This window comes from Phyllobates terribilis, unplaced genomic scaffold (genome assembly GCF_046119375.1).
Source record: "Phyllobates terribilis strain yellow unplaced genomic scaffold, ASM4611937v1 Scaffold_11__3_contigs__length_659146591, whole genome shotgun sequence".
Classification (NCBI taxonomy): domain Eukaryota; kingdom Metazoa; phylum Chordata; class Amphibia; order Anura; family Dendrobatidae; genus Phyllobates; species Phyllobates terribilis.
In genome coordinates, this window is record NW_027362771.1 from 575,742,647 (window position 1) to 575,766,497 (window position 23,851).

The 23,851-nt window shown below is 45.8% G+C and overlaps 4 non-coding genes across 4 annotated transcripts; 1 reads left to right on the plus strand and 3 right to left on the minus strand.

Moving 5' to 3' along the window:
• The first annotated feature begins 1,205 nt into the window (after positions 1–1,205).
• Positions 1,206–1,345, plus strand: LOC141168150 (U4 spliceosomal RNA). Its single transcript, XR_012251900.1, has one exon. It is a non-coding gene; the product is annotated as a U4 spliceosomal RNA (small nuclear RNA).
• A 3,729-nt stretch (positions 1,346–5,074) lies between these two features.
• On the minus strand, positions 5,075–5,214 carry LOC141168126 (U4 spliceosomal RNA). The gene has a single exon (XR_012251876.1). It is a non-coding gene; the product is annotated as a U4 spliceosomal RNA (small nuclear RNA).
• Positions 5,215–9,293: 4,079 nt separating this feature from the next.
• On the minus strand, positions 9,294–9,433 carry LOC141168197 (U4 spliceosomal RNA). Its single transcript, XR_012251943.1, has one exon. It is a non-coding gene; the product is annotated as a U4 spliceosomal RNA (small nuclear RNA).
• A 3,996-nt stretch (positions 9,434–13,429) lies between these two features.
• LOC141168060 (U4 spliceosomal RNA) lies at positions 13,430–13,569 on the minus strand. Its single transcript, XR_012251815.1, has one exon. It is a non-coding gene; the product is annotated as a U4 spliceosomal RNA (small nuclear RNA).
• Between the last annotated feature and the right edge of the window lie 10,282 nt (positions 13,570–23,851).

Consider the following 23,851-nt stretch of genomic DNA (forward strand, 5'->3'; position numbering starts at 1 on the left):
GTATGGCGGTATTCAGCCACTATTTAGTGTTACTATGTGGCGATGGTATGGCTATATTCAGCCACTATTTGGTGTTATTATGTGGTGGTGGTATGGCGGTATTCAGTCACTATCTCGTGTTATTATGTGGTGATGGTATGGCGGTATTTAGTCACTATTTGGTGTTAGTATGTGGTGATGGTAAGGCGGTATTCAATCACTATTTGGTGATATTATGTGGGGATGGTATGGCGGTATTCAGTCATTATTTGGTGTTATTACGTGGTGATGGTATGGCGGTATTCAGTCATTATTTGGTGTTATTATGTGGTGATGGTATGGTGATATTCAGTCACTATTTGCTGTTATTATGTGGTGATGGTATGGCGGTATTCAGTCACTATTTGCTGTTATTATGTGGTGATGGTATGGCAGTATTCAGTCATTATTTGGTGTTATTACGTGGTGGTGGTATGGCGGTATTCAGTCAATATTTGCTGTTATTATGTATTGATGGTATGGCGGTATTCAGTCACTATTTGGTTATGTGGTGATGGTATGGCGGTATTCAGCCACTATTTGGTGTTATGTGGTGATGGTATGGCTGTATTCAGCCACTATTTGGTGTTATGTGGTGATGGTATGGCGGTATTCAGCCACTATTTGGTGTTATTATGTGGTGATGGTATGGCGGTATTCAGCCACTATTTGGTGTTATTATGTGGTGATGGTATTGCGGTATTCAGTCACTATTTGCTGTTATGTGGTGATGGTATGGCGATATTCAGTCACTATCTGGTGTTATTATGTGGTGATGGTATGGCGGTATTCAGCCACTATTTGGTGTTATTATGTGGTGATGGTATGGCGGTATTCAGTCACTATTTGCTGTTATGTGGTGATGGTATGGCGATATTCAGTCACTATCTGGTGTTATTATGTGGTGATGATATGGCGGTATTCAGTCACTATCTGGTGTTATTATGTGGTGATGATATGGCGGTATTCAGTTACTGAAGAGCAGTCAGATGGAGGATGAACCCTCTCCCCTCCGCTCCCCCAGCCTGCGGGGCTTTTCTTTCTGCCATTACAGACTTAGGGGAGGGGCGTTATTAGCATATCCACTCCCAGAATCCTTTGCTCCCACAGCCCCTAATGACTTTGTCTCTCCTCAGTGTAGACAGAGCCCCAGATCCGGAGGCCGCAGCTTCTCACAGATGGCCTCCAGCTTTGCGCAGTGGCAGTATCATAGCCCATGAGGTTTATCCGAGGCGTGATTATTGCTAGTTGAAAACTTTTCCCAATACCCCGCCATGAGGGCTCGTAATACAGGCAGCATGGCAATTTTTGACAGTCTCCCAGGAGACTGAGTAGGTGGTTAATGTTAGAAGAGGTGTTTATCGGACATAGTTATGTGTATACAGTTGTATTGGAGCCGTATGTTTCATGTGTCGGGCTGAGAATTATAAGTGACATTTCACTTCCCTGAGGACAAGAGAATCCGCAAAGAAACGTGCGGGATCAATTACAGGATTACTATCTAGTCAGCTGCTTCCCCAGAGATTTCTCCATATGGAGTCATGTTATATACACTGCTCCAAAAAATTATGGAACACTCAGATAACCAGGGGCGGAACTACCGCCCGTGCAGCCCGTTCATTGAACGGGGGCCCCGAGGGAGAGGGGGCCCCTCCAGGCTCCAGCAGGGCCGCCATCAGGGCATGTCTGCCCTGACTCCAGTGTGGGGCCCAGCCGGTAGGGGCCCCCTTGGAGCCCCGTTGGGGGCCCCCTCTTGTGAGTCTCTCTCCTCATGGGGCCCCCGGCCCCATGCTAAGCGCCGGTCCGGGACATCTCAGCGCTGCGCCTTCATGATTCCCCTGACTTCCGGTCATGTGACGGTGCCGTCACATGGCCGGAAGTCAGGAGAACCTGGTGTCAGCGATTTGGACGAGTGCCAGGATTCTGCAGGGATCGCATGGGGGTAAGTATAACAAGTTTTATTTTTCTTAAATACAATTACAGTCATATGAAAAAGTTTGGGCACCCCTATTAATCTTAAGCTTAATGTTCTATAAAAATTGGTGTTTTTGCAACAGCTATTTCAGTTTGATATATGTAATAACTGTTGGATACAGTAATGTTTCTGCCTTGAAATGAGGTTCATTGTACTAACAGAAAATGTGCAATCTGCATTCAAACAAAATTTGACAGGTGCATAAGTATGGGCACCCCACCAGAAAAGTGACATTAATAGTTAGTAGATCCTCCTTTTGCAAAAATAACAGCCTCTAGTCGCTTCCTGTAGCTTTTAATGAGTTCCTGGATCCTGGATGAAGGTATTTTTGACCATTCCTCTTTACAAAACAATTCCAGTTCAGTTAAGTTTGATGGTCGCCGAGCATGGACAGCCCTCTTCAAATGATCCCACAGATGTTCAATGATATTCAGGTCTGGGGACTGGGATGGCCATTCCAGAACATTGTAATTGTTCCTCTGCATGAATGCCTGAGTAGATTTGGAGCGGTGTTTTGGATCATTATCTTGCTGAAAGATCCATCCACTTTGTAACTTCATATTTATCACTGATTCTTGAACACTATTGTCAAGAATCTGCTGATATTGAGTGGAATCCATGCGTCTCTCAACTTTAACAAGATTCCCAGTGCCAGCATTGACCACACAGCCCCAAAGCATGATGGAACCTCCACCAAATTTTACTGTGGGTAGCAAGTGTTTTTCTTGGAATGCTGTGTTTTTTTGCCACCATGCATAACGCCTTTTTGTATGACCAAATAACTCAATCTTGATTTCATCAGTCCACAGGACCTTCTTCCAAAAAGAAATTGGCTTCTCCAAATGTGCTTTTGCATACCTCAGCCAACTCTGTTTGTGGCGTGCTTGCAGAAACGGCTTCTTTCGCATCACTCTCCCATACAGCTTCTCCTTGTGCAAAGTGCGTTGTATAGTTGACCGATGCACAGTGACACCATCTGCAGCAAGTTGATGCTGCAGCTCTCTGGAGGTGGTCTGAGGATTGTCCTTGACTGATCTCACCATTCTTCTTCTCTGCCTTTCTGATGTTTTTCTTGGCCTGCCACTTCTGGCCTTAACAAGAACTGTCCCTGTGTTCTTCCATTTCCTTACTATGTTCCTCACAGTGGAAACTGACAGGTTAAATCTCTGAGACAGCTTTTTGTATGCTTCCCCTGAACAACTATGTTGAATAATCTTTGTTTTCAGATCATTTGACAGTTGTTTTGAGGAGCACATGATGCCACTCTTCAGAGGAGATTCAAACAGGAGAACAACTTGCAAGTGGCCACTTTAAGTAGCTTTTCTCATGATAGTATACACCTGGCTATAAAGTTCAAAGCTCCATGAGGTTACAAAACCAAAAAAAATGCTTTAGTAAGTCAGTAAAAAGTAGGTAGGAGTATTTAAAACAAGAAAATGATAAGGGTGCCCATACTTATGCACCTTTCAAATTTTGTTTGAATGCAGATTGCACATTTTCTGTTCAGTACAATAAACCTCATTTCAAGGCAGAAACATTACTGTGTCCAACAGTTATTACATATATCAAACTGAAATAGCTGTTGCAAAAACACCAATTTTTATAAAACATTAAGCTTAAGATTAATAGGGGTGCCCAAACTTTTTCATATGACTGTAATTAACTAGGAGTGGGGGAGATGAGAGATGCACATGGGGGGGGATGAGAGATGCACATGGGGGGATGAGAGATGCACATGGGGGGGGATGAGAGATGCACATGGGGGGGATGAGAGATGCACATGGGGGGGGATGAGAGATGCACATGGGGGGGGATGAGAGATGCACATGGGGGGGGTGAGAGATGCACATGGGGGGGGTGAGAGATGCACATGGGGGGGATGAGAGATGCACATGGGGGGGATGAGAGATGCACATGGGGGGGATGAGAGATGCACATGGGGGGGGATGAGAGATGCACATGGGGGGGGATGAGAGATGCACATGGGGGGGTGAGAGATGCACATGGGGGGGATGAGAGATGCACATGGGGGGGATGAGAGATGCACATGGGGGGGATGAGAGATGCACATGGGGGGGTGAGAGATGCACATGGGGGGGTGAGAGATGCACATGGGGGGGTGAGAGATGCACATGGGGGGTTGAGAGATGCACATGGGGGGGTGAGAGATGCACATGGGGGGGATGAGAGATGCACATGGGGGGGATGAGAGATGCACATGGGGGGGATGAGAGATGCACATGGGGGGGATGAGAGATGCACGGGGGGGATGAGAGATGCACATGGGGGGATGAGAGATGCACATGGGGGGGATGAGAGATGCACATGGGGGGGTGAGAGATGCACATGGGGGGGTGAGAGATGCACATGGGGGGGTGAGAGATGCACATGGGGGGGTGAGAGATGCACATGGGGGGGTGAGAGATGCACATGGGGGGGTGAGAGATGCACATGGGGGGGTGAGAGATGCACATGGGGGGGATGAGAGATGCACATGGGGGGGTGAGAGATGCACATGGGGGGGGTGAGAGATGCACATGGGGGGGTGAGAGATGCACATGGGGGGGTGAGAGATGCACGGGGGGGATGAGAGATGCACATGGGGGGGTTATGTTTACATAACTTTGTTGCCTTATGAAGCGCAGGGGGGGGGCCCCAAAAAATTTCTTGCACAGGGGCCCACTACAGTCTGTGTCCGCCCCTGCATAATAGTATCACATAGTGACTGAATATCGCTATACCATGAACATAATATAACAGCAAACAGTTTTTGAATACCGCCAAACCATGAAAATATAGAAACACCAAACAATGACTTTATTACCGCCATACCATGACCACATAATAATAAAAACAACTAAAGCATGACTCCATATGGAGAAATCTCCGGGGAAGCAGCTGACTAGATAGTAATCCTGTAATTGATCCCGCACGTTTCTTTGCTGATTCTCTTGTCCTCAGGGAAGTGAAATGTTACTTATAATTCTCAGCCCGACACATGTAACATACGGCTCCAATACAACTGTATACAAGTAACTATCTCCCATTAGCACTTCTTCTAATACTAACACCATTATTCAGTCTCCTGGGAGACCGTCAAAAATTGCCATGCTGACTGTATTACGAGCAATCATGGCGGGGTATTGGGAAAAGTTTTCAACTAGCAATAATCACGCCTCGGATAAACCTCATGGGCTATGATACTGCCACTGCGCAAAGCTGGAGACCATCTGTGAGGAGCTGCGGCCTCCGGATCTGGGGCTCTGTCTACACTGAGGAGAGACAAAGTCATTAGGGGGCTGTGGGAGCAAAGGATTCTGGGAGTGGATATGCTAATAACGCCCCTCCCGTAAGTCTGTAATGGATGAAAGAAAAGCCCCCCAGGCTGGGGGAGGGGAGAGGGTTCATCCTCCATCTGATCATAGTGTCACCACCTCCTGCTATACAGACTGTCTGCTCCTGCGTCCTGGGGGAACCTTCACTTATGTGTTACAGGATTGCATTACCAGGGACTTCCTGATGATGGCGCAAGAAGAGCAGCTGAGAAGCAATACTGTCATGCTGTGACCATATAATAACAAATAGTGATTAAATACCGCCATATATTAACCCTCCCTATCGATCCTACCTTCAAATTATCTGTTAACCTTAAAGGTTCACATACTTTTGTCACTCACAGACATGTGAGATTGGATTATTTTCTTTAAAAAAAAGTGTAAAAGTTTAATGTTTTGGACTCATTTGATTTGGTTCTTCATCCACTTGTGAAAAGCTGATGTCGTTTTAGGTCAAATTTATGCAGAAATTAGGAAAATTCTGATGTGGGGAAAGATACTAAGAGGGTCTCATAATGAACTGGGGGTGGGAGAGGACGCTATCAATGACATGTTATGAAATAGGGGTGGAAGAGAACACTAAACAGGGACTTTGATGAATTGGGGGTCGGGGAGGCTGTTACCAGAAGCTTATAATGAAAAAAAACTAAAAAATAGTGACTGTACCATAAACACCCAATAATACCAAATAGTGACTGAATAATACCACAATACTATGAACACACAAAAGCAAATAGTGACTGTAACACCGCCATAACATGACCATATAATAGCACCCCAAAACCATAACATGACTCTATTTGGAGTAATCTCCAGAGAGCAGCTGACAAGATATTAATTCTGTAATTGATTCTCCATATTTCTTTGCTTAATCTTTTGGCCTTAGGCACTGGCGTATTGCCAATGGCGGCAGGCCACACCACTGCTATGGGGCCCCTTGAGCCGTGGGGCCGCAACGGCCCATCACTGCAGCAGGCCCTCACCGCACTGTGCCCCGTCTCTGCCCGTTAGCACCAATACTGCCCGCCCACACAGAATAATGGGGGTGGAAGCGTCTACTGACTTGCTGATGGCCGGAGGGGAGACCTAGTGCAAGCAATGATAATGGTGGAGGGAGCGTCAGCAGACATTTCCACCCCCATCATTCTTGCTTGGTGTCTGACGTGTCAGAACAGCGGGCACGATGACGTAATTACAGGGCGCCCGCTGCTTCTTGATGTCCGGCGCTTCCCACCGCACGCTGAGGAGATCGGAGCATCAGGTGGAACCAGGAGAGGTGAGTACTGTATTTTTTTTTTAAATCAGTGACCAGTGGCCATAATACAGTATGAGGAGTGCAATATACTTTATGTAGGACCATGGGGGTGCATTATACTGTATGGAGGATCATGGGGGTGCATAGTACCGTATGGAGTAACATGATGGCGCATACTACTGTATGTAGGATCATGGGGATGCATTATATTGTATGGCGTACCATGGGGGTACATTATGCTGTATGGAGGATCATGGGGGCACATTATACTGTATGGAGGATCATGGGGTGCATTCTACTGTATGGAGGACCATTGGGGTGCATACTGCTGTATGGAGGATAATGGGGGAGCATTATATTGTATGGAGGATCATGGCGGTGCATACTACTGTATGGAGAATCAAGGGGGTACATACTACTGTATGGAGTATCATGAGGGTGCATTTTACTGTATGGAGGATTATGGGGGTGCATACTACTGTATGGAGGACCATGGGAGTGCATACTACTGTATGGAGGATCATGGGGGTGCATACTACTATATGGAGAACAATGGGGGTGCATACTACTGTATGGAGGATCATGGGGGTGCATACTACTGTATGGAGGACCATGGGAGTGCATTCTACTGTATGGAGTATCATGGGGGTGCATACTACTGTTTGGAGGATCATGGGGGTATATACTACTGTATGGAGAACCATGGGGGTGCATACTACTGTATGGAGGATCATGGGGGTGCATACTACTGTACGGAGAACCATGGGGGTGCATACTACTGCATGGAGGACCATGTGGGGCGCATTATATTGTGGGAAGGACCATGGGGGTGCATTATACTGTTTGGAGGATCACGGTGGGTGTATTATATTGTGTGGAGGGCCATGGGGGGTGCATTGTACTTTATGGAGGACCATAGGGGTGCATCAGGCCTGGCGTCAGCACGTGGCGCACTCGGGCAAGTGCGGGGGCCACTCGCCATCAGGCACCCTGGCGCGCTATGAGGCCTGTGGGCGGGGAGTCTGATGCCAGCGCCTGCAACTGCCCTCCCCCCACCCGCTTGCTCAGGGCCCCGGAACAATACTTCTCCCCATTCCTCCGCAGATCCTGTATCTTCCGATTCTCCTGACTGTGATGTCTCAGGTCAGATGGCGCGATGACGTCTTTCCAGCGCGCCCTCTCCTGAGCAGTCACAGCGCAGAGAGCGGGAAGAATGCAACGCTGAGGAGTCCGGAGTAGAGTAGCGGCAGCAGCAGCAGGAGAGATGAGGTGAGGTGAGTATTTTATTTTTTTCATTTAATAGGGGCATGGAGCATTGTAAGGGGTCCCAGCCGGCATGGAGCATTATGTGGGGCCCAGCCTGCATGGAGCATTAGATGGGGCCCAGCCTGCATGGAGCATTATATGGGGCCCATTCTGCATGGCGCATTATATGGGGCCCAGTATTCTGCATGGAGCATCATATGGGGCCATTTTTCTGCATGGAGCATTATATGGGGCTCATAATACTGTATGGAGCATTATATGGGTCTCATAATACTGTATCGAGGACTATATGGGGCTCATATACTGTATGGAGGACTATGTGGGGCCCATAATATTGTATGGAGGACTATATAGGGCCCATAATACTGTATGGAGGACTATACTGTCCAGTCTGCACTGTGCGCTGCAAGCATTCGTTGGTTTCTGAGATATTGTAGAATTTACAATAGATATCAGTCATGTAATGTAAGAATTGAGTGAAATCTTTGCATTGTATTATATCTACATTCCTCTACCTTATCTGTGCATCATGAATCGTGGTATGTGTTAAAGGGGCCCACTGAGACGCTTTCGAGCCGGCCCTGGGGATCATTATACTGTATGGAGGACCATGGGGGTACATTATTCTGTACGGCTGTATGGAGGACCATGGGGGTGCATTAATTTGTATGTAGGACCATGGGGGTGCATTATATTGTATGGAGGACCATGGGGAGTGCACTATATTTTATGGAGGATCATGGGGAATGCATAATACTATATGGAGAGTTATGGGGGACGCATTATACTATATGGAAGGCTATGTGGGGGTCCATTATACTGTATGCAAGCAATTATACAGTGTGAAGGTTTGTGTGGGGGCCATCTTACTGTTTGGAGGGCTAGTGCGGGCCATTATACAGTGGGGAGAAGTGTGGGGCCATTATACTGTGGGGAGAGGTGTGGGGCCATTATACTGTATGTAGGGCTGTGTGGGGGTCACACTTGGGGGATCATACTGTGTTAGGGTCACCATATGTTGCCTTGGGAGTTGAAGTGGGGTACAGTAGGGTCATTTTACTGCGCATGTGGAGGCATTCACCATGGGGGTATCATACTGTGTTTGGGGGGCACTTTTGTTGGCATCATACTTTATGGGGACAATGGAAGAGGAATCTGGGACTTCACCAGGAGGGAAATTGCTAAGTAAAGGCTGGAAGGTTGTGAGATCTGCTCTTCTGCACCCCCGACAATTATTACTTTTTTTGGGTGGTGGGGGAGTGCAATTATAACTTCTTCTGTGGGGCCCCATGATTCCTATGTACGCCCTTAGCCTTATGGAAGAACAACTTTACATATAATTCTCAGCCCGACAAATACAACAAACAGCTCCAATACAACTGTATATAGAATTACTCCAGTTAAACAGCAATAACTCTTTTTCTACTATTAACCACCTACTCAGTCTCCTGGGAGACTGTCAAAAATTGCCATGCTGACTGTATTACAAGCTCTCATGGCGGGGCATTGGGAAAAGTTTTCAACTAGCAATAATCACGCCTCGGATAAACCTCATGGGCTATGATACTGCCACTGCGCAAAGCTGGAGGCCATCTGTGAGGAGCTGCGGCCTCCGGATCTGGGGCTCTGTCTACACTGAGGAGAGACAAAGTCATTAGGGGGCTGTGGGAGCAAAGGATTCTGGGAGTGGATATGCTAATAACGCCCCTCCCCTAAGTCTGTAATGGATGAAAGAAAAGCCCCCCAGGCTGGGGGAGCGGAGGGGGTTCATCCTCCATCTGATCATAGTGTCACCACCTCCTGCTATACAGACTGTCTGCTCCTGCGTCGTGGGGGAACCTTCACTTATGTGTTACAGGATTGCATTACCAGGGACTTCCTGATGATGGCGCAAGAAGAGCAGCTGAGAAGCAATACTGTCATGCCGTGACCATATAATAACAAATAGTGATTAAATACCGCCATATATTAACCCTCCCTATCGATCCTACCTTCAAATTATCTGCTAACCTTAAAGGTTCACATACTTTTGTCAAGTGTAAAAGTTTAATGTTTTGGACTCATTTGATTTGGTTCTTCATCCACTTGTGAAAAGCTGATGTCGTTTTAGGTCAAATTTATGCAGAAATTAGGAAAATTCTGATATGGGGAAAGATACTAAGAGGGTCTCATAATGAACTGGGGGTGGGAGGGGACGCTATCAATGACATGTTATGAAATAGGGGTGGAAGAGAACACTAAACAGGGACTTTGATGAATTGGGGGTCGGGGAGGCTGTTACCAGAAGCTTATAATGAAAAAAAACACGAAAAAATAGTGACTGTACCATAAACACCCAATAATACCAAATAGTGACTGAATAATACCACAATACTATGAACACACAAAAGCAAATAGTGACTGTAACACCGCCATAACATGACCATATAATAGCACCCCAAAACCATAACATGACTCTATTTGGAGTAATCTCCAGAGAACAGCTGACGAGATATTAATTCTGTAATTGATTCTCCATATTTCTTTGCTTAATCTTTTGGTCTTAGGCAATGGCGGCAGGCCACACCACTGCTATGGGGCCCCTTGAGCCGTGGGGCCTCAACGGCCCATCACTGCAGCAGGCCCTCACCGCACTGTGCCCCGTCTCTACCCGTTAGCACCAGTACTGCCCGCCTACACAGAATAATGGGGGTGGAAGCTTCTACTGACTTGCTGATGGCCGGAGGGGGGGCCTAGTGCAAGCAATGATGATGGTGGAGGGAGCGTCAGCAGACATTTCCACCCCCATCATTCTTGCTCGGTGTCTGACGTGTCAGAGCATCGGGCACGATGACGTCATTACAGGGTGCCCGCTGCTCCGAGATGTCCGGCGCTTCACACCGCACGCTGCGGAGACCGGAGCATCAGGTGGAACCAGGAGAGGTGAGTACTGTATTTTTTTTTAAATCAGTGACCGTTGGCCATAATACAGTATGAGGAGTGCATTATGCTGTATGTAGGACCATGGGGGTGCATTATACTGTATGGAGTAACATGATGGCGCATACTACTGTATGTAGGATCATGGGGGTGCATTATATCATATGGCATACCATGGGGGTACATTATCCTGTATGGAGGACCATGGGGGCACATTATACTGTATGGAGGATCATGGGGTGCATTCTACTGTATGGAGGACCATTGGGGTGCATACTGCTGTATGGAGGATAATGGGGGTGCATTATATTGTATGGAGGATCATGGCGGTGCATACTACTGTATGGAGAATCAAGGGGGTACATACTACTGTATGGAGTATCATGAGGGTGCATTTTACTGTATGGAGGATTATGGGGGTGCATACTACTGTATGGAGGACCATGGGAGTGCATACTACTGTATGGAGGATCATGGGGGTGCATACTACTATATGGAGAACAATGGGGGTGCATACTACTGTATGGAGGATCATGGGGGTGCATACTACTGTATGGAGGACCATGGGAGTGCATTCTACTGTATGGAGTATCATGGGGGTGCATACTACTGTTTGGAGGATCATGGGGGTATATACTACTGTATGGAGAACCATGGGGGTGCATACTACTGTATGGAGGATCATGGGGGTGCATACTACTGTACGGAGAACCATGGGGGTGCATACTACTGCATGGAGGACCATGAGGGACGCATTATATTGTGGGAAGGACCATGGGGGTGCATTATACTGTTTGGAGGATCACGGTGGGTGTATTATATTGTGTGGAGGGCCATGGGGGGTGCATTGTACTTTATGGAGGACCATAGGGGTGCATCAGGCCTGGCGTCAGCACGTGGCGCACTCGGGCAAGTGCGGGGGCCACTCGCCATCAGGCACCCTGGCGCGCTATGAGGCCTGTGGGCGGGGAGTCTGATGCCAGCGCCTGCAGCTGCCCTCCCCCCACCCGCTTGCTCAGGGCCCCGGCACAATACTTCTCCCCATTCCTCCGCAGATCCTGTATCTTCCGATTCTCCTGACTGTGATGTCTCAGGTCAGATGGCGCGATGACGTCTTTCCAGCGCGCCCTCTCCTGAGCAGTCACAGCGCAGAGAGCGGGAAGAATGCAACGCTGAGGAGTCCGGAGTAGAGTAGCGGCAGCAGCAGCAGGAGAGATGAGGTGAGGTGAGTATTTTATTTTTTTCATTTAATAGGGGCATGGAGCATTGTAAGGGGTCCCAGCCGGCATGGAGCATTATGTGGGGCCCAGCCTGCATGGAGCATTAGATGGGGCCCAGCCTGCATGGAGCATTATATGGGGCCCATTCTGCATGGCGCATTATATGGGGCCCAGTATTCTGCATGGAGCATCATATGGGGCCATTTTTCTGCATGGAGCATTATATGGGGCTCATAATACTGTATGGAGCATTATATGGGTCTCATAATACTGTATCGAGGACTATATGGGGCTCATATACTGTATGGAGGACTATGTGGGGCCCATAATATTGTATGGAGGACTATATAGGGCCCATAATACTGTATGGAGGACTATACTGTCCAGTCTGCACTGTGCGCTGCAAGCATTCGTTGGTTTCTGAGATATTGTAGAATTTACAATAGATATCAGTCATGTAATGTAAGAATTGAGTGAAATCTTTGCATTGTATTATATCTACATTCCTCTACCTTATCTGTGCATCATGAATCGTGGTATGTGTTAAAGGGGCCCACTGAGACGCTTTCGAGCCGGCCCTGGGGATCATTATAGTGTATGGAGGACCATGGGGGTACATTATTCTGTACGGCTGTATGGAGGACCATGGGGGTGCATTAATTTGTATGTAGGACCATGGGGGTGCATTATATTGTATGGAGGACCATGGGGAGTGCACTATATTTTATGGAGGATCATGGGGAATGCATAATACTATATGGAGAGTTATGGGGGACGCATTATACTATATGGAAGGCTATGTGGGGGTCCATTATACTGTATGCAAGCAATTATACAGTGTGAAGGTTTGTGTGGGGGCCATCTTACTGTTTGGAGGGCTACTGCGGGCCATTATACAGTGGGGAGAAGTGTGGGGCCATTATACTGTGGGGAGAGGTGTGGGGCCATTATACTGTATGTAGGGCTGTGTGGGGGTCACACTTGGGGGATCATACTGTGTTAGGGTCACCATATGTTGCCTTGGGAGTTGAAGTGGGGTACAGTAGGGTCATTTTACTGCGCATGTGGAGGCATTCACCATGGGGGTATCATACTGTGTTTGGGGGGCACTTTTGTTGGCATCATACTTTATGGGGACAATGGAAGAGGAATCTGGGACTTCACCAGGAGGGAAATTGCTAAGTAAAGGCTGGAAGGTTGTGAGATCTGCTCTTCTGCACCCCCGACAATTATTACTTTTTTTGGGGGGTGGGGGAGTGCAATTATAACTTCTTCTGTGGGGCCCCATGATTCCTATGTACGCCCTTAACCTTATGGAAGAACAACTTTACATATAATTCTCAGCCCGACAAATACAACAAACAGCTCCAATACAACTGTATATAGAATTACTCCAGTTAAACAGCAATAACACTTCTTCTACTATTAACCACCTACTCAGTCTCCTGGGAGACTGTCAAAAATTGCCATGCTGACTGTATTACGAGCCCTCATGGCGGGGTATTGGGAAAAGTTTTCAACTAGCAATAATCACGCCTCGGATAAACCTCATGGGCTATGATACTGCCACTGCGCAAAGCTGGAGGCCATCTGTGAGGAGCTGCGGCCTCCGGATCTGGGGCTCTGTCTACACTGAGGAGAGACAAAGTCATTAGGGGGCTGTGGGAGCAAAGGATTCTGGGAGTGGATATGCTAATAACGCCCCTCCCCTAAGTCTGTAATGGATGAAAGAAAAGCCCCCGAGGCTGGGGGAGGGGAGGGGGTTCATCCTCCATCTGATCATAGTGTCACCACCTCCTGCTATACAGACTGTCTGCTCCTGCGTCCTGGGGGAACCTTCACTTATGTGTTAGAGGATTGCATTACCAGGAACTTCCTGATGATGGCGCAAGAAGAGCAGCTGAGAGGCAATACTGTCATGCCGTGACCATATAATAACAAATAGTGATTAAATACCGCCATATATTAACCCTCCCTATCGATCCTACCTTCAAATTATCTGCTAACCTTAAAGGTTCACATACTTTTGTCAAGTGTAAAAGTTTAATGTTTTGGACTCATTTGATTTGGTTCTTCATCCACTTGTGAAAAGCTGATGTCGTTTTAGGTCAAATTTATGCAGAAATTAGGAAAATTCTGATATGGGGAAAGATACTAAGAGGGTCTCATAATGAACTGGGGGTGGGAGGGGACGCTATCAATGAAATAGGGGTGGAAGAGAACACTAAACAGGGACTTTGATGAATTGGGGGTCGTGGAGGCTGTTACCAGAAGCTTATAATGAAAAAAAACACGAAAAAATAGTGACTGTACCATAAACACCCAATAATACCAAATAGTGACTGAATAATACCACAATACTATGAACACACAAAAGCAAATAGTGACTGTAACACCGCCATAACATGACCATATAATAGCACCCCAAAACCATAACATGACTCTATTTGGAGTAATCTCCAGAGAACAGCTGACGAGATATTAATTCTGTAATTGATTCTCCATATTTCTTTGCTTAATCTTTTGGTCTTAGGCAATGGCGGCAGGCCACACCACTGCTATGGGGCCCCTTGAGCCGTGGAGCCTCAACGGCCCATCACTGCAGCAGGCCCTCACCGCACTGTGCCCCGTCTCTACCCGTTAGCACCAGTACTGCCCGCCCACACAGAATAATGGGGGTGGAAGCTTCTACTGACTTGCTGATGGCCGGAAGGGGGGCCTAGTGCAAGCAATGATGATGGTGGAGGGAGCGTCAGCAGACATTTCCACCCCCATCATTCTTGCTCGGTGTCTGACGTGTCAGAGCATCGGGCACGATGACGTCATTACAGGGTGCCCGCTGCTCCGAGATGTCCGGCGCTTCACACCGCACGCTGCGGAGACCGGAGCATCAGGTGGAACCAGGAGAGGTGAGTACTGTATTGTTTTTTAAATCAGTGACCGTTGGCCATAATACAGTATGAGGAGTGCATTATGCTGTATGTAGGACCATGGAGGTGCATTATACTGTATGGAGTAACATGATGGCACATACTACTGTATGTAGGATCATGGGGGTGCATTATATCATATGGCATACCATGGGGGTACATTATCCTGTATGGAGGACCATGGGGGCACATTATACTGTATGGAGGATCATGGGGTGCATTCTACTGTATGGAGGACCATTGGGGTGCATACTACTGTATGGAGGATCATGGGGGTGCATACTACTGTATGGAGGATCATGGGGGTATATACTACTGTATGGAGAACCATGGGGGTGCATACTACTGTATGGAGAACCATGGGGGTGCATACTACTGCATGGAGGACCATGTGGGGCGCATTATATTGTGGGAAGGACCATGGGGGTGCATTATACTGTTTGGAGGAGCACGGTGGGTGCATTATATTGTGTGGAGGACCATGGGGGTGCATTATACTGTATGGAGGACCATAGGGGTGCATCAGGCCTGGCGCACTCGTGCAAGTGCGGGGGCCACTCGCCATCAGGCACCCCGGTGCTATGAGGCCTGTGGGCGGGGGAGTCTGATGCCAGCACCTGCGACTGCCCTCCCCCCACCCGCTTGCTCAGGACCCCGGCACAATACTTAGAATCATAGAATGGTAGAGTTGGAAGGGACCTCCTGGGTCATCTGGCCCAAACCCCTGCTCAAAGCAGGATTCACTAAATCATCTCAGACAGATGTCTGTCCAGCCTCTGTTTGAACACGTCCATTGAAGGAAAACTCACCACCTCTAGTGGCCGCCTGTTCCACTCATTAATCACCCTAACTGTCAAAAAGTTTTTTCTAATATCTAATCTGTGTCTCCTCCCATTTAGTTTCATCCCATTGCTTCTAGTCTTTCCTTGTGCAAATGAGAATAAAGATGATCCTTCTACAATGTGACAGCCCTTAACATATTTGTAGACAGCTATTAAGTCTCCTCTCAGTCTTCTTTTTTGCAAGCTAAACATTCCCAAATCCTGCAACCGTTCCTCATAGGACATGGTTTGCAGACCAGTCACCATTCTGGTCGCTCTTCTCTGAACTTGCTCCAGTTTGTCTATGTCGTTTTTAAAATGTGGTGCCCAAAACTGTACACAGTATTCCAGATGAGGTCTGACCAAAGAGGAGTAAAGACCGATAATGACTTCACGTGATCTAGACTGTATGCTTCTGTTAATACATCCCAGAATTGTATTTGCCTTTTTGGCTGCTGCAGCACACTGTTGACTCATGTTCAGTCTATGATCTATTAGTATACCTAAGTCTTTTTCACATATACTGTTGCTTAGCTCTATTCCTCCCATTCTGTATATGCTTTTTTCATTTTTATTGCCCAGATGTAGTACTTTGCATTTTTCCCTGTTAAAAACCATTCTGTTGGTTGCTGCCCACTGCTCCAGTTTATTTAGGTCTTTTTGAATCCTCTCTCTCTCTTCTCTAGTATTAGCTATCCCTCCTAGCTTTGTGTCATCAGCAAATTTAATCAGTTTACCCTCAATTCCTTCATCTAAATCATTGATAAAGATGTTGAACAATACAGGTCCCAGGACGGAGCCCTGTGGTACCCCACTTGAGACATTCATCCAGCTGGATGTGAAGCCATTTACAACCACCCTTTGAGTCCGATCACTAAGCCAGTTATGAATCCACCTAACAGTTGCCTGGTCCATTGCATACTTGGTCATTTTTTCAATAAGGATGGTGTGAGATACTTTGTCAAATGCTTTGCTGAAGTCAAGATATACTATATCTACAGCATTTCCCTGATCCACCCAGTCAGTGATTCTGTCATAGAAGGAAATTAAGTTAGTCTGACATGACTTGTTAGTTACAAACCCATGCTGACTCTGGTTAATCACTTCATTCTTATCCAGGTACTTACATACATGTTGTTTAATAATTTGTTCAAAGATCTTTCCTGGTATAGAAGTCAGACTCACCGGCCTATAGTTCCCTGGGTCCACCTTCTTCCCCTTTTTGAAGATAGGAACAACATTTGCTCTTCTCCAGTCTTCTGGGACTTCTCCTGTTCTCCAAGAATTTTCAAAGATTATGGAGAGTGGTTCTAAAATTTCTTCTACGATCTCCTTCAGTACTCTGGGGTGTAATTCATCTGGACCTGGAGACTTGAACTCATTTATGTTAGCTAAATATTCCCTCACAATCTTTCTGTTTACAGATAACTTGGATTCTTCTATTCCTTTAAAAGGACAGTGAAGATCAGTTGATGTTACATTTTCTTTCTGAGAGAAAACAGATGCAAAACAGGAATTTAAAAGTTTGGCCTTCTCAACATCCTCTCTTACCATTTCTCCATTTTCATCCTGTAAAAATCCTATAGCATCTTTGACTTTTCTTTTACTTTTGACATACCCCCAAAATCCTTTTTTATTGCTTTTGACATCTCTTGCAAGCCTTAATTCATTGTCAGCTTTAGCTAACCTGATACGTGCCCTGCAGGATCTGCAGACTGCATTATAATCTTCTTTAGATATGCCTCCCTCTTTCCATTTAATAAACATTTCTTTCTTTCTTTTTAGCATGTGTTTAAGTTCTGTGTTCATCCATCCTGGTTTCCTTAAATGCTTCCCATTCTTCCTACTTTTCGGGATTGTTAACGATTGTGCTTTGAGAATCTCATTTTTAAAAATTTCCCATCCTTCCTGGACATTTTTGTCCTTAAGGACATCCAGCCATTGGATCCCTCCTATTCTCTTTCTGAGTCTCTTAAAATCTGCCTTTCTAAAATCTAACCTTGAAGTTTGAGTCTTCACATGTCTTCCTCCTCTAGTTATCCAAAATTCTATAATAGCATGATCGCTGCCTCCTAGGGTCCCAGCCACCTTTACCCCCTCAACCATTTCCTCCCTGTTTATAAGGATTAGATCCAAAGTAGCAGATCCCCTTGTTTTCTCCCCTACCTTTTGGAAGATAAAGTTCTCAGCAAGAGAGGATAAGAATTTGCTTGACCTGTTAGTTTTACTTGAGAGAGATTCCCAACAAATGTCTGGATAGTTGAAATCTCCCATGACCACTACGTCATATTTTTTTGAGAACTTGGTCATTTGATACATAAAGAGTTCATCCATATCTTCAGCTTGCCCAGGTGGCCTGTAGTAAATGCCTACAATGGTGTCCTTTCCGTTGTTCTCCCCTTGTATTCTTACCCAAACAGTTTCCACAGAACTCTCAGTCTCTGAAGCTTCAATCTCTGTGCAGATATACGCTTTTCTAACATACAAAGCGACACCTCCTCCTCGTTTATCAAGTCTGTTACTTGCAAATAAGTTGTATCCTTTTAGCCTTTTATTCCAATCATGTGTATCGTCCCACCAAGTTTCAGTGATTCCAATGACATCATATTCCTTTTCCTGCATTAGTAGTTCCAATTCTCCTTGTTTGTTGCCCATGCTTTGTGCATTTGTATAAAAACATTTTAGTTTGTGATTGGTTTCTCTTCCTCCCATATTTTTATTATTTAGATTTTTTTGTCTTTGTTCTTTCTTTCCACTTCCAGTAGCAGAGATCTCAATAGTATTTGTCAGCTGTATGGCTTTTTCTGGCCTTTTGCTTCCCTTCCCACATTGTTCTAGTTTAAAGCTCTCCTGATGAGTGTAGCAAGGCGACTTCCAAATACATGTTTTCCAGTCTTCGTAAGGTGCACCGCATCTCTAGCAAGTAGTCCATCGTATAGGTAATTCATTCCGTGATCCAGAAATCCAAATCCTTGTTGACGGCACCATCGACGCAGCCAGTTGTTCACCTGTAGAATCTTATTCCACCTCATTGTTCCATGGCCATCCACTGGGAGGATGGATGAGAAGACCACCTGCGCTCCCAATTCTTTCACTTTCTTGCCTAAGTCTTCAAAGTCACTGCAGATGGTTTCCAGGTCCTTTCTTGCGGTGTCATTTGTCCCCACATGTATTAGCAGGAATGGGTAGTGATCTGTAGGTCTGAAGAGTCTTGATATCCTGTCAGACACATCTTTAATTTTTGCTCCTGGAAGACAGCACATTTCTCTTGAGGTTATGTCTGGTCTGCAGATAGCAGCCTCTGTTCCTCTTAACAGGGAATCCCCCATGACCACCACTCTCCGTTTTTTCTTCACAACATTCTTCTTTCTCCATCCAGGAGGATTCTGAGGGCTTACAAGGTTATTCATTGCTGGCAAAGTCTTATTTTGCTGTATTTCTTCATGGTTCTCCTGCGTGAGAGCCTGGTACTGGTTCCTGAGCAGTATGGGTGCTGACTGCCTCTCGATCCTCCGGCTTCTCTGGGTCACATGCTTCCATTCCTCTGTTTCATCAGGTGCAGTTTGAATTTCTTCTCTTTCTGAATCATGAAGAGATAATTCTGCTCTGTCTAAGAACTCTTCACCTTCCTTAATGATTTTCAAGGTAGTTAACCTCTCTTCTAGATTTCACAACTTTTCCTCCAACAAGGACACAAGCTGCATTTCTGGCATGTGAAGTTTGGCTTTTCCACTGGCAAGTCTGTGAACATGTAGCAGGATATGCAGCTCACCAAATGGCTCCTGGACTCTTCCATGTTCTTACTGTTAATGTTCTGAAAACAGAGAAAAAAGCTTAAAAAAAAAAAGCCTCAAAATGCACACGACAGTAGGCGCGCTATTTACCGATGTCCTCTTTCCAGCTCCAACAGCCAAAATCCAGTGTTCTTTGAGCTCGCGGAGACTCTTCACTTAACCCAAAATGCAGTGGGAATATGCAAATTATCTCCTCAGGACTCCTCAGCACTTGTGAAAAGCTGATGTCGTTTTAGGTCAAATTTATGCAGAAATTAGGAAAATTCTGATGTGGGGAAAGATACTAAGAGGGTCTCATAATGAACTGGGGGTGGGAGAGGACGCTATCAATGACATGTTATGAAATAGGGGTGGAAGAGAACACCAGAGACTTCGATGAATTGGGGGTCAGGGAGGCTGTTATCAGAAGCTTATAATGAAAAAAAACTAAAAAATAGTGACTGTACCATAAACACCCAATAATACCAAATAGTGACTGAATAATACCACAATACTATGAACACACAAAAGCAAATAGTGACTGTAACACCGCCATAACATGACCATATAATAGCACCCCAAAACCATAACATGACTCTATTTGGAGTAATCTCCAGAGAGCAGCTGACAAGATATTAATTCTGTAATTGATTCTCCATATTTCTTTGCTTAATCTTTTGGCCTTAGGCACTGGCGTACCGCCAATGGCGGCAGGCTACACCACTGCTATGGGGCCCCTTGAACCATGGGGGTGCATACTACTGCATGGAGGACCATGTGGGGCGCATTATATTGTGGGAAGGACCATGGGGGTGCATTATACTGTTTGGAGGATCACGGTGGGTGCATTATATTGTGTGGAGGACCATGGGGGTGCATTATACTGTATGGAGGACCATAGGGGTGCATCAGGCCTGGCGTCAGCACCTGGCGCACTCGGGCAAGTGCGGGGGCCACTCGCCATCAGGCACCCCGGCGCTCTATGAGGCCTGTGGGCGGGGGAGTCTGATGCCAGCGCTTGCGACTGCCCTCCCCCCACCCCCCACCCGCTTGCTCAGGACCCCGGCACAATACTTACCTCTCCCCATTCCTCCACAGATTCTGTATCTTCTGCTTCTCCTGACTGTGATGTCTCAGGTCAGATGGCGAGATGATGTCTTTCCAGAGCGCCCTCTCCTGAGCAGTCACAGCGCAGAGAGCGGGAAGAATGCAACGCTGAGGAGTCCGGAGTAGAGTAGCTGCAGCAGCAGCAGGAGAGATGAGGTGAGGTGAGTATTCTATTTTTTTCATTTAATAGGGGCATGGAGCATTGTAGGGGGGGCCCAGCCTGCATACATAGTTACATAGTTAGTAAAGCCGAATAAAGACTTGCGTCCATCAAGTTCGACCTGTTAGTTCTGTAATTGCTAAAGTTGATCCAGAGGAGGGCAAAAACCCCAAATGATTTGGCCAATCTTCACCTGAGGAAAAATTCCCTCCCGACTCTGAAACCAGCAGTCAGAATAAATCACTGTATCAACCTACTATTTTATTTTATTTTTAAGTGTATGCAGAAATCTGCCTGGTATCTAGAAAAGCATCCAGTCCCCTCTTGAACTGGTTTAGTGAATCCGACATTACCGTCTCCTCACTCAGTGAATTCCATATTCTCACTGCTCTTACCGTAAAGAACCCCTTCCTATGCTGGTGCTGAAACCTTTTCTCTTCCAGTCTTAGTGAATGCCCTCTTGTTACCGTAATATCCCTCCTTTTGAACAAATCCCAGACAAGGTCTCTATACTGTCCCCTAACATATTTGTACACATTTATTATGTCCCCCCTCAACCTTCTCTTTTCCAGGCTGAATAGTCCTAGTTTTGCCAACCTCTCTGGGTATTGCAGTCCCTCCATTCCCTTTATTAATTTTGTTGCCCTCCTTTGTACCTTTTCAAGCTCATTTATATCCTTTCTATATATTGGGGCCCATAACTGAGCACAGTATTCCAAGTGTGGTCTGACCAGTGCTTTGTACAGTGGAAGAACAATGTTCTCCTCCTTTGCAGCTATACCTCTTCTGATACATCCCATTACCCTGTTTGCCCTTACAGCAGCGGCCTGACTTTGGGCACTCCAATTTAGTTTGCTATCAATCAAAATGCCCAAGTCCTTCTCCATCTCTGAATTCCCCAATGATTTCCCATTCAGTGAGTACTGGTGACTTCCATTTTTCCTTCCCATATGTATGACCTTACATTTCTCCTCGTTAAACCTCATTTGCCATTTAATGCTCCACCTACCCAGCTTATCCAAATCCCTCTGTAGGTCTGCACTGTCCTCTTTTGTATTAATTGTTTTACATAACTTTGTGTCATCTGCAAATATTGATATTTTACTATTTATCCCGTTGACTATGTCGTTAATAAAGATATTAAATAACATTGGGCCTAGTACAGACCCCTGTGGTACCCCACTAGTGACGCTTACCCAATCTGAGTATATTCCATTTATAACCACCCTCTGCCTTCTATCCTTTAGCCAGTTAGCTACCCACTTGCAGACATTTTCCCCCAGCCCCATCATTCTCATTTTGTATACCAACCTATTATGTGGCACGCTATCGAACGCTTTTGAGAAGTCGAGATACACGACATCCACTGGTTCCCCCTGATCTACTCGAGAGCTAACCTCCTCGTAGAAGTCAATCAGGTTTGTTTGGCAGGAGCGATTCCTCATGAATCCATGTTGGTTCGGGGTTAATAGGTTATTAGCGTCAAGATGCTCCATGATTGCCTCATTAATAAAGCCTTCAAAAATTTTGCCCACAACGGACGTCAGACTCACCGGCCGATAGTTTCCGGTGTTACTTTTTGCTCCCTTTTTGAATATTGGCACTACATTCGCCTGTCGCCAATCAAGTGGCACAGACCCAGTCTCAACAGAGTCCTTAAATATAAGATATAACGGTCTGTCTATCACATTACTTAGTTCCCTTAGTACCCGTGGGTGTATGCCATCAGGTCCTGGTGATTTGTTTATTTTAATGTTACTGAGGCGTTTCTGTACCCCAGCTTGGGTTAGATTTGTCATACTTACTGGAGGATTAAGCTTGTCACTTCTCATTTCGCCTGTTAGTTCTTTTTCCTTTGTGAAAGTTGACGAAAAAAATTTATTTAATAGATTAGCTTTATCCTCATCTTTCTCTATGATTTTGCCTTCATCACTTTTTATCGGTCCAATATTATTCGATTTAATCCTTTTACTATTTATATACGTAAAGAACAGTTTGGGATTTGATCTACTTTCCCTAGCAATACGTCTCTCTGTTTCCTCCTTTGCTATTTTTATTTGTTTTTTGCAGGTTCTCGTTTTTTCCTTGTAACACATTAGTGCCTCCTTGCTGTTTTCCTGTTTTAATCTCTTGAATGCCTCTTTTTTGCTATTTAACGCCCCTTTTACATTCTTGTTCAACCATATTGGTTTCCTCTTATTTCTGGCCCTTTTATTCCCATACGGTATATACCTCTCGCACTGAGTATTCAGAATTCTTTTGAAGGTTTCCCATTTACTATTCGTATTTCCTTGATTAAGAACTTTGTCCCAGTCTATAAGTTGAAGGTTTTCTATCAGCTGATCAAACTTCGCCCTCCTAAAGTTTAATGTTTTTGTTGTTCCCTTATTGATAACCCTACTGAAGGGCATTTTGAAGTCGATAATATTATGGTCGCTATTACCTAGGTGCCCCCCTATCTGTACCTCAGTTATTCTATCAGGCCTATTAGTCAATATTAAGTCCAACGCTGCCTTCCCTCTCGTTGGTTCCTGCACTAGTTGGGAGAGATAATTATCCTTAATATTTGTCAAGAACCTTTTTCCTTTCTGCGATCTACAGGTTTCTGTTTCCCAGTCAATATCCGGGTAGTTGAAGTCCCCCATTACAATCACCTCATTATGTTTTGCTACTTTGTCTATTTGTCCTAATAGCAGTTTCTCATTCTCCTCTGTTATATTGGGTGGCTTATAGCAGACCCCCAGTAATATTTTATTATTATTTTTTGACCCCTCTATCTCTACCCACATGGACTCGACCCCCTCTTCTCCCTCTCCTATATCTTCCCTTAGTCTGGGCTTTAGACATGACTTTACATATAAGCAGACTCCTCCGCCCTTCCCCTGTTTCCGGTCCCTTCTAAATGGAGCATGGAGCATTAGATGAGGCCCAGCCTGCATGGAGCATTATATTGGGACAATACAGCATGGAGCATTATATGGGGTCCATTCTGCATGGCACATTATATGGGGCCCAGTATTCTGCATGGAGCATCATATGGGGCCATTTTTCTGCATGGAGCATTATATGGGG